The sequence below is a fragment of the Theropithecus gelada genome, chromosome 5, assembly GCF_003255815.1.
Source record: "Theropithecus gelada isolate Dixy chromosome 5, Tgel_1.0, whole genome shotgun sequence".
NCBI lineage: Eukaryota > Metazoa > Chordata > Mammalia > Primates > Cercopithecidae > Theropithecus > Theropithecus gelada.
Window position 1 is genome coordinate 101,267,393 of NC_037672.1, and position 12,421 is coordinate 101,279,813.

Genomic DNA, 12,421 nt, shown 5'->3' on the forward strand with positions numbered 1-12,421 from the left:
AGATTATTTCCATGTTCAAGCACATTCATGGTGACCAGTTTCTTATTCTGTTGGAGGATTAAATCTGGGTGTAAAAACTATTTTCATTTAGCAAGTACTTTTATTATTGAAAACTCAGCTTTAAGGTTTTCAGTACAAAGTATACACAGGGTTTGCTGAGGTCACATAAAGGATTTTGCTTGGCCAAATATAAAACCAATTTGTTTATTGTAAACTCAATTTTTTAGTTCTTTGGTTGATTATCTCTTGTAATGGATCAGCTGGTATTTCACTTCACAGATGTTTGGACTTTTGATTGATCCAGAAAAAAAGATTTAACCTCAGAATGAACATCATATTTATTCATAGAATAGAATTGATGGAATTTAGTCACAGAACACAAGTGAAGTGAATTACATGAGACAGGAGATAACTATATCAAATACATTGCCATTTCCTGCAATAATACTGTAAGTTCTATAGCGACAAAAAAACACATTGGGTGATCACATTTTATTTTCAACTGTAAATATTACTGCATGCTGTTGACCACTGGTTAGACACACTGCTTTATGACATGTAGTTATTTTTTCTGTCTCACAGTTAATTTAAAGTTGTCTTTGGGAATTAAATAATGTTGTGTCAGAGACCTTGAGAAGGTTTAGCATTTTTCCCTGCTACATAGAAATATTTATAAGTTTTTCTGTCTTTTTTGATTATTTGTATTTATAATAAACTTATTTGTTAATGCATAATATGGATTCCAGAAAAATTTGAGAAATGATTATTCCATATACAATTAAATGAAGAGCAACTGTTAGTGGAATGTTTTCATTACAAATCATATAAATTTAAGGGCTTTGTAGACACTTCAAGAAACAAAATTTTAAAATTATGTAAAAATGTTCAAGTACAAAGTTTCAAAATAATATTGATATCTATTCTCATAACAGAAAGAAAGATTGCACAATTATATGTCTCTTAGATAGTGAGGAATTGGCTTGTATTATCTTCATTTTGAAGGCTACAACAATGTAAAAAGTTAGGATTCATAAATAGAATGATATTACTAATTTAAATACTACCAGAGATGCAATAAATGGAGATATTGAATGTTAATAATTGTGAAGTTTCAGCAAAAACATTTGATTAAATAACTAATTTTAACTAGGCTCCTCTGTTCCCATCTTCTCTTGAACTGATAATAAGGCTAGTATATGATGTTGAGTTCAAACTGGGAGTAAGAGACAGAAATGATTGCATTCTTTGGCATATATGTAAAATTTGTCTTAGTTTTTAAATGGAAAGTTTTATTTGACTTCTATTTGGAAAATTAAAACAGACAAATGTCTTCCATCAGTCTTTTCCATTTTCTTCTGACTCCAATGCAACTATTTAAAAAATGTTCTCTGACCTATCTTTTTTTATCCACTTGCATTATTTCATGCCTTTCTTCTCTCACCCCACTTGTCTTCATAATGCATAACTTTACTGACTTTTGAAAGTAGTGCATTGTAATAACGTATTTCAAGTACTTTTTATATATGTTACTATAAAAAGGGGAGAGAATAATTATTTTTAGTATTGAATGTGGACCAATAGACTGAACGCAAAAAATAACTTTCAATCATTATAGATAACTGGTGGGGAAAAAAAGATTTCAGGGCAGTGAAAGGATTCTGAATTGTAGACTGGGTAATGTGTTTCTGGCCCTCTGGTATAAAAATATTGCTCTATAGTGAGTAAGAAAAATAATATATTGTTGTTATAATGAATCATATGTTAAAGAACTTAAAGTTTTAATGATGGTCTGGTTAATTCTTCATTATAAATGGCTAAATTAGAAACTTTATCATTATTTCCAACTAATAGAAAGTTACTGGCAAAATTACTCCCCTTTTACAGGTAGTGAAAACAATTTAAATAACTACAATGCTCTGACAGTGGTAGTTCTTCAAATTATAGATTTTGTGATTGTCGAAACAAATAGCAAGATTTTATTTTTTTCAGAAGAGTCAAAATTCCAAATGACAATAGTGGAGAAGTTAGCTTTGTGCAATTGGATTGGTCCAATTTGAGTCTCACATGCATTCATTCACTGAAGAATTGCATTCATTCAGCTGATATTCATTAAATATCTCCTGTGTCATATAGTGAAGATACAATGATGGACAAAACATAGCAATGTCTACACTTCTGAAATAATGAAGACCAGCACCAAGCAGGTTATCACAACTTTAGGATTATCACAATTATGCATGCAAAATTGAATGAGAGGGTAGTCTGACATCCACAGCACTTCGAAAAGAAGTTACATAGTATCGCAACTCTTGGCAAAGATTCTAGGGAATTATTCTAAAGCTTTTTTAAGAAAAGTACAGAATATTTTAAATTTTATGCTATTAAAGTGTTACAAGGAGTGTCAGAAATATACATAAAACATGAATTGACATTATCATAAACTTGTTAATACATACCGGCAAAAATTATTTCTAAAAGATACTTCATAAAATGTAATAGCAATTTTCAGTTGATTTCAAAATCATTCTGTTCATCCTAAAGAGGCTCTTGGATGCTAGAAAAGTTTCCATTTGTATTTTATTCCAAGGGTTTTACTTTGCTTCTATGCAATGGAGTTTATAAATTATGCTTTATAATATTTCACATTTGATAATTTGAGAGAGAGTTTATGTGGCAGATGGTAGTACACAGAGTTAGTCACTAAATTGTTTTTAAAAGTACCATTATCCTAGGAACTGAAAAGTCTAATAGATTAGTACTGTTCAAATTATGATGCACGATGTATTAATATCCTTGACATTTGTTAGAAAATGCTTTTTCGATAAAGGAAGTCACTAATAGCTGCCCACCCAACGTCAAATAAACCAACCTTTTTTAGTAACAGAAGAACATATTTTATTGCAGCAATAATATGATTAGCCAAAACTCATTTTCCGGCCTCACATAACCTAGAATAAGTTGTCAGTTCTGATCTGGTCAATAAAACCTTAGGGGAAGTCTTACGACTTCAGAAAAAGTCATTTCCTTATTCTTTTTGCTTGGAATTCAGATAGGAGGGGCTGACTAGCCAGTTTTTAAAATTATTTGTATAAATTTAAAAAGTACAAATGCACTTTTTGTTACATGGAGTGTAGTGGCGAAGTCTGGGCTTTTAATGTAACCATCATGTAAATAATGTACATTGTACCCATTATAAGTAAAGATGATCATAAGAGCAGTGGAGCAGAATTTAGAATGAATCTAGGAAATTGATAATTTGTGAACCTATGCAAGTCGCTATAGATGGGACCTTTTGTTTCCAAACAATATTTATTAAGCCACTGTATTTGGGTATCTGTTGAATACAGCGGAACTCAAGCAATGACCAAATGAAGAGTTCTGTTACTATAATAACCTAAAATATGTTAACCTTTAGTGGTTCTCAAAGAGACTTTTGGCCAAATAATCATTTTTTTTTTGAAGAATAATGATTAACATATTAATAGATGACAGTAAAACCAATTTCTAAAAAAGTATGACATTATCATGATTTTGTTCGATTTCAATGCTTATGTTCTTCCTTTTTCAAAGGCTTTGTTAAAGAATAATTCATATTTTAAAAATTGCACATATTTAATGTGTACAGTTTGATGACTTTGGACATATCTGTGACACCATCACCACAACCAAGGTAATAGACATGTGCAACATCTCTCAAAGTTTCCTTGTGTCCATTTATTTATTTAGTTAGTTTGTTTTGGGTGTGTATGTGTGGGTGTATGTATGTAGTAAGAATACCTAAGATCTACCCTCTTAAATTTTGAAGTGGCCGATATCATATTGTTAACTATAGGCAGAATGTTATACAGGTCTTCAGAAATTACTCATCTAGCACAACTGAACTTTATGCCTATTGAACACCCCACTATTTCCTCCTCTTTTAAACTATTGTTGACCACTGTTATATTTTTTGCTTCTGTAAGTTTGGCTACTATAGATATCACATATAAGTGGAATCATGCAGTATCTGTCCTTTTGTGACTGGTTTATTTCACTTATTATAATGTTCCTCAGGTCTATTCATGTTGTCATGTTTTTGAAGCTGAATATTATTTCATTGTGTGTGTATACCTCATTATCTTTATCCATTCACCTGTTGATAGACACTGGATTGTGTTTATGTCTTGACTATTGTGAATAATGTTGCAATGAACAAGGTAGTGTGAACTCTCTTGGAGATTTTTATTTCAATTATTTTGGATATATACCAAGAAGTAGGACTGCTGGATATTATGGTAGTTCTATTTTTAATTTTATGAGGAGCCTCCATACTCTTTTCTAAAGCTACTGGAAGAGATTTTATTCCCATCAACAGGGTTCAAGAGTTCCAATTTCTCCACATCCTCACTGACACTGATTTTTCTGGTTTGTTAGTAGTTATCTTGACAGGTGTGAGGTGATACCTTATTGTAGTTTTGATTTGCATTTCCTTGATAATTAATGATGTTGGGCATATTTTCATATATATAGATATGAAATATCTCTATATATAATATATATCTATATATAGATCTCTCTCTCTCTCTCTCTCTCTATATATATATATATATATATCTGTTGGCTATTTGTACGTCTTCTTTGAAGGAAAGTCTGCTCAAGTTCTTCATCCATTGTTTAATGTTTTTTTTTCTGTTATGTTATAGGTGTTCCTTATATATTTGGGGAGTTAACTCCTTATAAGTGGTTTGGTTTGCTTTAAGTTGATTTTCCATATGGTAAGAGATAGAGGATCAGTTTCATTCTTCACATGGCAGTTCAATTCTCCCAGCATCATTTATTGAATAGTAGGTCTTTACTCCAGTTTATATTTTTGTCGACTTTGTCAAAGATCATTTGGCTGTAGATATGTTGCTTGATTTCTGGGTTCTCTATTCTGTTCCATTAATCTCTATGTCTACTTTAATACCAATATTATGCTGTTTTGGTTACTATACCACTGTAGTATAGTTTGGGTTCAGGTAATGTTATGCTTCCAGTTTTGTTATTTTTGCTTGAGATTGATTTGTTTATGTGTGGCCTTTTTTGGTTCCATATGAATTTTAGGGTTTTTTTTTCTAGTCTTTGAAAAATTATTTGTATTTTTTATGAATTGCATTAAATCTGTAGATATGATGATCAGTTTGGTCACTTTAACAATATTGATTCTTCCAATCTATGAGCATGGGATATTTTTCCATTGGCTTGTGTCATCTGCAATTTCTTCTGTGTTTTGTAGTTTTCCTTGTAGAGATCTTTCACCTCCTTGATACTATATATTCCTAGTATTTTATTTTTTGTAACTATTTTAAATGGAATTGAATTCTTGATTTGGTTCTCAGTTTGATTGTTATTGGTGTATAGAAATGTTAAATTTTGTAAATCAAGTAAACTTGAAAGTTTACTGAATTCATTTATGAAATATAGGAGTTTTTTGGAGGATTCGTTATGGTTTTCTAGGTATAAGATCATATCATCCTTGAACACAGATAATTTTACTCTTTCTTTTCCAATATGAATATCTTTTATTTGTTTAACCTGCCTGATTGCTCTGGCTGGGGCTTTCAGTACTATGTTGAATAGGAATGGTGAAGCTGAGCATTCTTGTCTTGTTCCAATTTTTAGCGGCAATTTCTTCAATTATTCCTTATTCCCTACTGGCTGTGAGTTTGTTGTATATGACTTTTGTTATTTTGAGGTGTTTTCCTTCAGTGCCTAGTTTGTTGAGGGCTTTTATCATGAGAAGATGCCAAATGTTATCATTGACTTTTTCCATATCAATATGATCAATATGGTTTTTGTTTTTAATTATGTTATGAATCACATTTATTAATTTCCATGTGTTAAGCTATCTTTGCATGCCTGGAATAAAACCCACTGGTTTGTGGTGTATTATCTTTTTGATGTACTGTTGGGTTTGGTTTGCTAGTATTTCTTTGAGGATTTTTGCATCTGTGTTAATGGGGAATGCTGGTCTATAGTTTACAAATTTGTTTTGTCCTTGTCTAGCTTTAGTTTCAGGGTGATACGGGCTTTGTAGATTAAGTTAGAGAGGGTTCTTTCCTCCTCAGTTTTTTGGAATGATTGGTATCAATTCTTAAGTTAGAGAGGGTTCTTTCCTCCTCAGTTTTTTGGAATGATTGGTATCAATTCTTTCTTGTACATTGGTAGAATTTAACTGTGACTGCATCTAACCCTGTTTCGTCATTGTTGTTGTTGTTGGGAGGTTTTTTAAAATTATTGAGTCAATCACGCTACTCAATACTGGTCTGTTCAGAATTTCTATTTCTTCCTGGTTCAATCTTGGGAAGTTATATGTTTCCATGAATTTATCCATATCCTCTAGGTTTTCTGGTTTGTGAGTGTATAGTTGTTTTAGTAGTCTTTGATCTTTTTGTATTTTTGTGGTATCATCTGTAATGTCTCTTTTGTCATTTCTAATTGTGTTTTTTTTGTCTCTTCCCTTTTTTCTTGGTTAGTCTAGTTAGCAGTTCATCAATTTTGCTTTTATTTTTAAAGAACCAACTTTTTATTTCATTGATACTTTGTATTATTCTTTTGTTCTCAATTTCATTTAGTTCTGCTCTGATCATTGTTATTTTTTTTTACAGATTTGAGTTTGGTCTTTTTTTTCTAGTTGGAGTGTCACATTAGGTTGCTAATCTGTGATCTTTCTATTATTTTGATGTAGGCATTTAACATTATAAACTTCCTTCTTAGCACTGCTTTTGCTGTACCCATTTGTATACCCAGTATACAAATCACTGTGTCAACATACCCAGTGATTTGGGTATGTTGTGTTTCCATTCTCATCCATTTCAAAAAATGTTTTAATTTCTATCTTAATTTCTTAATTGATCATTCTATGATCACTCAGGAGCATGTTGTTAATTTCCATGTATTTGTATAGTTTCTGAAGTCCCCTTGGAATTGATTTCTAGTTTTATTCTACTGGATTTGATTTATCATTATTATTATTTTTATACTTTATGTTCTGGGGTACATGTGCACAACATGTAGGTTTGTTACATATGCATACATGTGCCATGTTGGTGTGCTGTACCCATTAAGTCATCATTTACATTAGGTGTATCTCCTAATGCTATGCCTCCTCCCTCCCCCAACCCCACAACAGGCCCCAGTGTGTGATGTTCCCCTTCCTGTGTCCAAGTGTTCTCATTGTTCAATTCCCACCTATGAGTGAGAACATGCAGTGTTTGGTTTTCTGTTCTTGTGATAGTTTGCTGAGAATGATGGCTTCCAGCTGCACCCATGTCCCTACAAAGGACATAAACTCATCCTTTTTTATGGCTGCATAGTATTCCATGGTGTATATGTGCCACATTTTCCTAATCCAGTCTGTCATTGATAGATATTTGGGTTGGTTCCAAGTCTTTGCTATTGTGAATAGTGCTGCAATAAACATACATGTGCATGTGTCTTTATAGCAGCATGATTTATAATCCTTTGGGTATATACCCAGTAATGGAATGGCTGGGTCAAATGGTATTTCTAGTTCTAGATCCTTGTGGAATCGCCACACTGTTTTCCACAATGGTTGAACTAGTTTACAGTCCCACCAACAGTGTAAAAGTGTTCCTATTTCTCCACATCCTCTCCAGCACCTGTTGTTTCCTGATTTTTTAATGATTGCCATTCTAACTGGTGTGAGATGGTATCTCATTGTGGTTTTGTTTTGCATTTCTCTGATGGCTAGTGATGATGAGCATTTTTTCATGTGTCTGTTGTCTGCATAAATGTCTTCTTTTGAGAAGCGTCTGTTCATATCTTTTGCCCACTTTTTGATGGGGTTATTTTTTTTTTTTCTTGTAAATTTGTTTGAGTTCTTTGTAGGTTCTGGATATTAGCCCTTTGTCAGATGAGTAGATTGCAAAAACATTCTCCCATTCTGTAGGTTTCCTGTTCACTCTGAGGGTGGTTTCTTTTGCTGTGCAGAAGCTCTTTAGTTTAATTAGATCCCATTGGTCAATTTTGGCTTTTGTTGCCATTGCTTTTGGTGTTTTAGATATGACATCTTTGCCCATGCCTGTGTCCTGAATGGTATTGCCTAGGTTTTCTTCTAGGGTTTTTATGGTTTTAGGTCTAACATTTAAGTCTCTAATCCATCTTGAATTAATTTTTGTATAAGGTGTAAGGAAGGGATCCAGTTTCAGCTTTCTACTTATGGCTAGCCGGTTTTCCCAGCACCGTTTATTCCATTTCTTGTTTTTGCCAGGTTTGTAAAAAATCAGATGGTTGTAGATGTGTGGTATTATTTCTGAGGGCTCTGTTCTGTTCCATTGGTCTATATCTCTGTTTTGGTACCAGTACCATGCTGTTTTGGTTACTGTAGCCTTTTACTATAGCTTGAAGTCAGGTAGTGTGATGCCTCCAGCTTTGTTCTTTTGGCTTTGGATGGTCTTGACAATGCGGGGTCTTTTTTGGTTCCATATGAGCTTTAAAGTAGTTTTTTCCAATTCTGTGAAGAAAGTCATTGGTAGCTTAATGGGGATGGCGTTGAATCTAAAAATTACCTTGGGCAGTATGGCCATTTTCATGATATTGATTCTTCCTATCCATGAGCATGGAATGTTCTTCCATTTGTTTCTGTCCTCTTTTATTTCATTGAGCAGTGGTTTGTAGTTCTCCTTGAAGAGGTCCTTCACATCTTTTTAAAAATTTGCTGAGACTTGTTTCGTGACCTTACATATGGTCTATCTAACACATCAATGTTTCATGTGCTGATGGACAAAAACATAAAATCTGTGGTTCCTGGGTGTGGTAGGTACTTATATTAGGGATATATAGAGAGAAACATTAAATAAGATAATTTAAGTTAGACTTGAAAGGGGAAATTCTTCCTAAATAATGTGATATTGGAAGGATGAATAGTATTAATTAAGAGATGAGTGAGTGGAAAAGGTATTCCAGGGAAAGGAAACACTACATATGAAGTTATGAACTTCTTAGAAGGCTGAATGTGAAAGGTAAAAGCCAGAAAATGTAGGAAAGAATCAGATCATCGTATGTCTTGTGTGCTGAACTAAGGAGTTCAGAGCAATACAAATCACTGAAGACTTAAGAAAAAGAGTATCAAGATAAATGTTTAGTGACTGAATGGAGGATAACTGGAAAAGAATGAGCTTGAAGGAAGTTCCTGCTTAGTAGGCTAGTGCAGTGACTCATGTGAGAAGCTTTAAAGAACTGGTCCCAAGTCCTTAGTGCTCAATATTCTTGGGCCATCATGTCCTTTAAGAATCTAATAAATGATATGTACTCTGGCACTGTATATCAGCATATATTTGTAATAAGATGAAAAATAATATTCCCCAGATTTCAGAGGTTACTCTTACGAGAAAAGATAAAATGCCAGTAATGAAAACACATGCATGTCTTTGCAGATTGCAGGCTAGTGAGGTATGTGTATAATGCAGTGCGTAGAAAGCTTATGGGTGCTAAGCAGTATGAAAATGGCATGACAAAAAGGACTATGTAGAGAATAAAATTCCTCCTACTGAAATAAACTTAAGGATTGAATTTAACAGAGAAAATGTCACAGGATTTAAAATGACCTGCCTTAACCCAGAAAATGAAAGAATAAACATATCAATTACCAATTACTTAAAATATTTTAAAATGTAAAAAAAATCATATTGAATATATATCCACTCTTCCCTACTTCTCTTAAAATAAGAATGCCCAGAAAGCTTCACAGGGAAGTTTTATAAAACTATTAAAAACTCATAAGTAAAATGTAAATAAAATCCTTATAAAGCATAGCAAAAGAAAAAGAAAACTTTTGCATTATTTTCAATAGGAAGCATTATATCAATACAGAAGACTGACAAGGTTAAAAAGTGACTACAGATTAGTCTCAATATGAACACTAATACAAAAATCCTAATGATGTCTTAGCAACATAATTCAATGTAATATAACTTGAACAAGAGATTTATTCTAGAAATGGTGATTTCATAAGTCATAATAAAATATATCTAAAGAGAAAAATTATACAATCATGTTCACATATGCCAAAAAATCATTTGATTGGATATCCATTTTAAAATAAACCTTCTTATTAAAATACTTGCTTTAATATATAAAAGGTATATATTTAAATTTAAATTCCCAAATTATGCTTAATCTGAAAAATATACATTATATTAATGTCAGAAAAGGCAAAGATATTCATGCTTGCCACCATTATTTCTTAATTTTAATAATCATTTAAATTTTCAACATGTCCCATATTTTTAACAGCATTGAACATTATTGATTTATAAAAAAAATTAAACATAGAGGAATTAATATTCTCTGATGTAGAATATTGATTCATTTATTTTATTTATTTTGGGGATATAACTTCCCTAGCAATGCAGCTTGCAATAATCAAAACAGCAAGCATTCCTATAGTGCTTACTATGTGTCAAACACCTCAAATGCTTTACCAATATTAACTCAGTTAATATTCACAACAATCTTGAGTTAGGTAAAATTTAGATACAGAGGAGCGCAGTAATTTGCCCAAGATCAGATAAGGAGCAAGTTGGAAGCCAGGATTCTGCATGGTCTCTTCAACTATACATTTGGCTTCCTTGTAGTAGCAGATTCATGTTTACTTCTGGGAAGATACTCACTTGGTCTTATGTTAAACTATTGCTAGTATTACTTTTTTTCTCAGTTAATGCAATTATTTCTGGAAATCCTTTTGAAACAGTATGTTCATTTTATACTAATATGCAGTTATTTTCTTTTAAAAATACTTTCAAAATGAGGTTATCTTTGATGATCCAAAAATGTGAACTTATTTTTCTTCTGAGTTGGAAACTACTTTCTTAATTGGTTGAATTCTTAGATCCCCCTACTTATTTTCCCAGTTAAAAACAAACTTGAATGGAAATTCAGCATAGATATAAACATATTATGACTCAACATATACACCATGAGATTCTTGAACTGAAATATTGCCAATATATTGAACCCCGTTTTATGGACCTTCTATATTAGAATTTGTGTCCCTGCCCAAATCTCATGTTGAATTGTAATCCCCGGTGTTGGAGGAGGGGCCTGGTGGGAGATGATTGGATCATAGGGACAGATTATCTCTTTGCTGTTCTCATGATAGTGAGTTCCCATGAGAACCAGTTGTTCAAGTGTGTGGTATCTCCCCCTTCTCTCTTTTCTCTCTTTTCCTCCTTCTCTGGACATGTAACACATGCCTGCTACCCCTTTGCCCTGATTGTAAGTGTCCTGAGTCCTCCAAGCCATTTTTCCTGTACAGACTGTGGAACTGTGAGTCAATTAAACTTATTTTCTTTATAAATTACCCAGTCTTAGATATGTCATTATAGCAATAAGAGTTTATTATAGCAGTGAGAGTTCACATTGCTCTAATGAACTACCTAAGACTGGGTAATTTAGTGTGCTCATTCTCACAAAATGAGCACTTTTTTTTTTTTTAATTTACTCCACATCCTCACCAAATACTTGGTAATGAGACTTAAAATATGGTTCCAAATGTATTTTAACTGGTATTAAATTCCTAGATTGACAGATATTTTTTCTTTAAAGAGGATTTTTCCCTTATTTAACCTTCATTGTTTCTGAGAAGACAGCCATCATGTTTACTGCTACTGATGTTTCACAAAATGATATCCATCTTATTTTTTCTGACCATTTTGAGATATTCTCTTTATGTTTGACTTTTAGTACTGCAATCATGATGTGAATGTGTATTTCCTGGTTTGGGTTTGCTGATCTTGAGTCTGTGGGTTGCAGTGACTCATCAACTTTGGAAAATTCTAATTGACTACTTCTTTATTATTTCTTCTCTCCCATTCCTTTACTGGCATGTTAAGGCCTTTATCTGTTAATTTCATTATATGGGTTAGTTATAGGTTGGCTTCTATTTCTTTTTCCTAAACTATGAATTACATTTTTCTATTTCTTCATGTGTGTCATAATTATTGATTTTATGCTAAACATTTTTATTTTAAAGAATAGTAGAAAGTGAAGTAGGTAATATTACTCTTAGAAAAGGGCACCCCTTCTACTCCTTCATCTATCTGATGATAGCACAGTGGGCTGAGTCAATTTAATCCATAGTTGAAATGAGTGAGTTTTGTTGCAGTTTAATTATAAACAGTTCATGACTGGCTTTTCAGGGTTAGAAGGTAGGATTGGGACTTTCCGTTAACAGGGTCTGGATCGTGATCACAGGCAGTCTTTGGAGATCTCTTAAGGCTTTAACTTCCAGTTTCTAGATTCACAGATGAAAGGAGATTTCCCTCTGCTTACATACCAGCTGCTGACATTTTGGGTCACCCTTTGTTCTCCAGGTTTGCATCTAGACTTCCACATCTCAGGAGATTTTTCTCCACACTAATGCCTTCTCCATAGAGTTTGG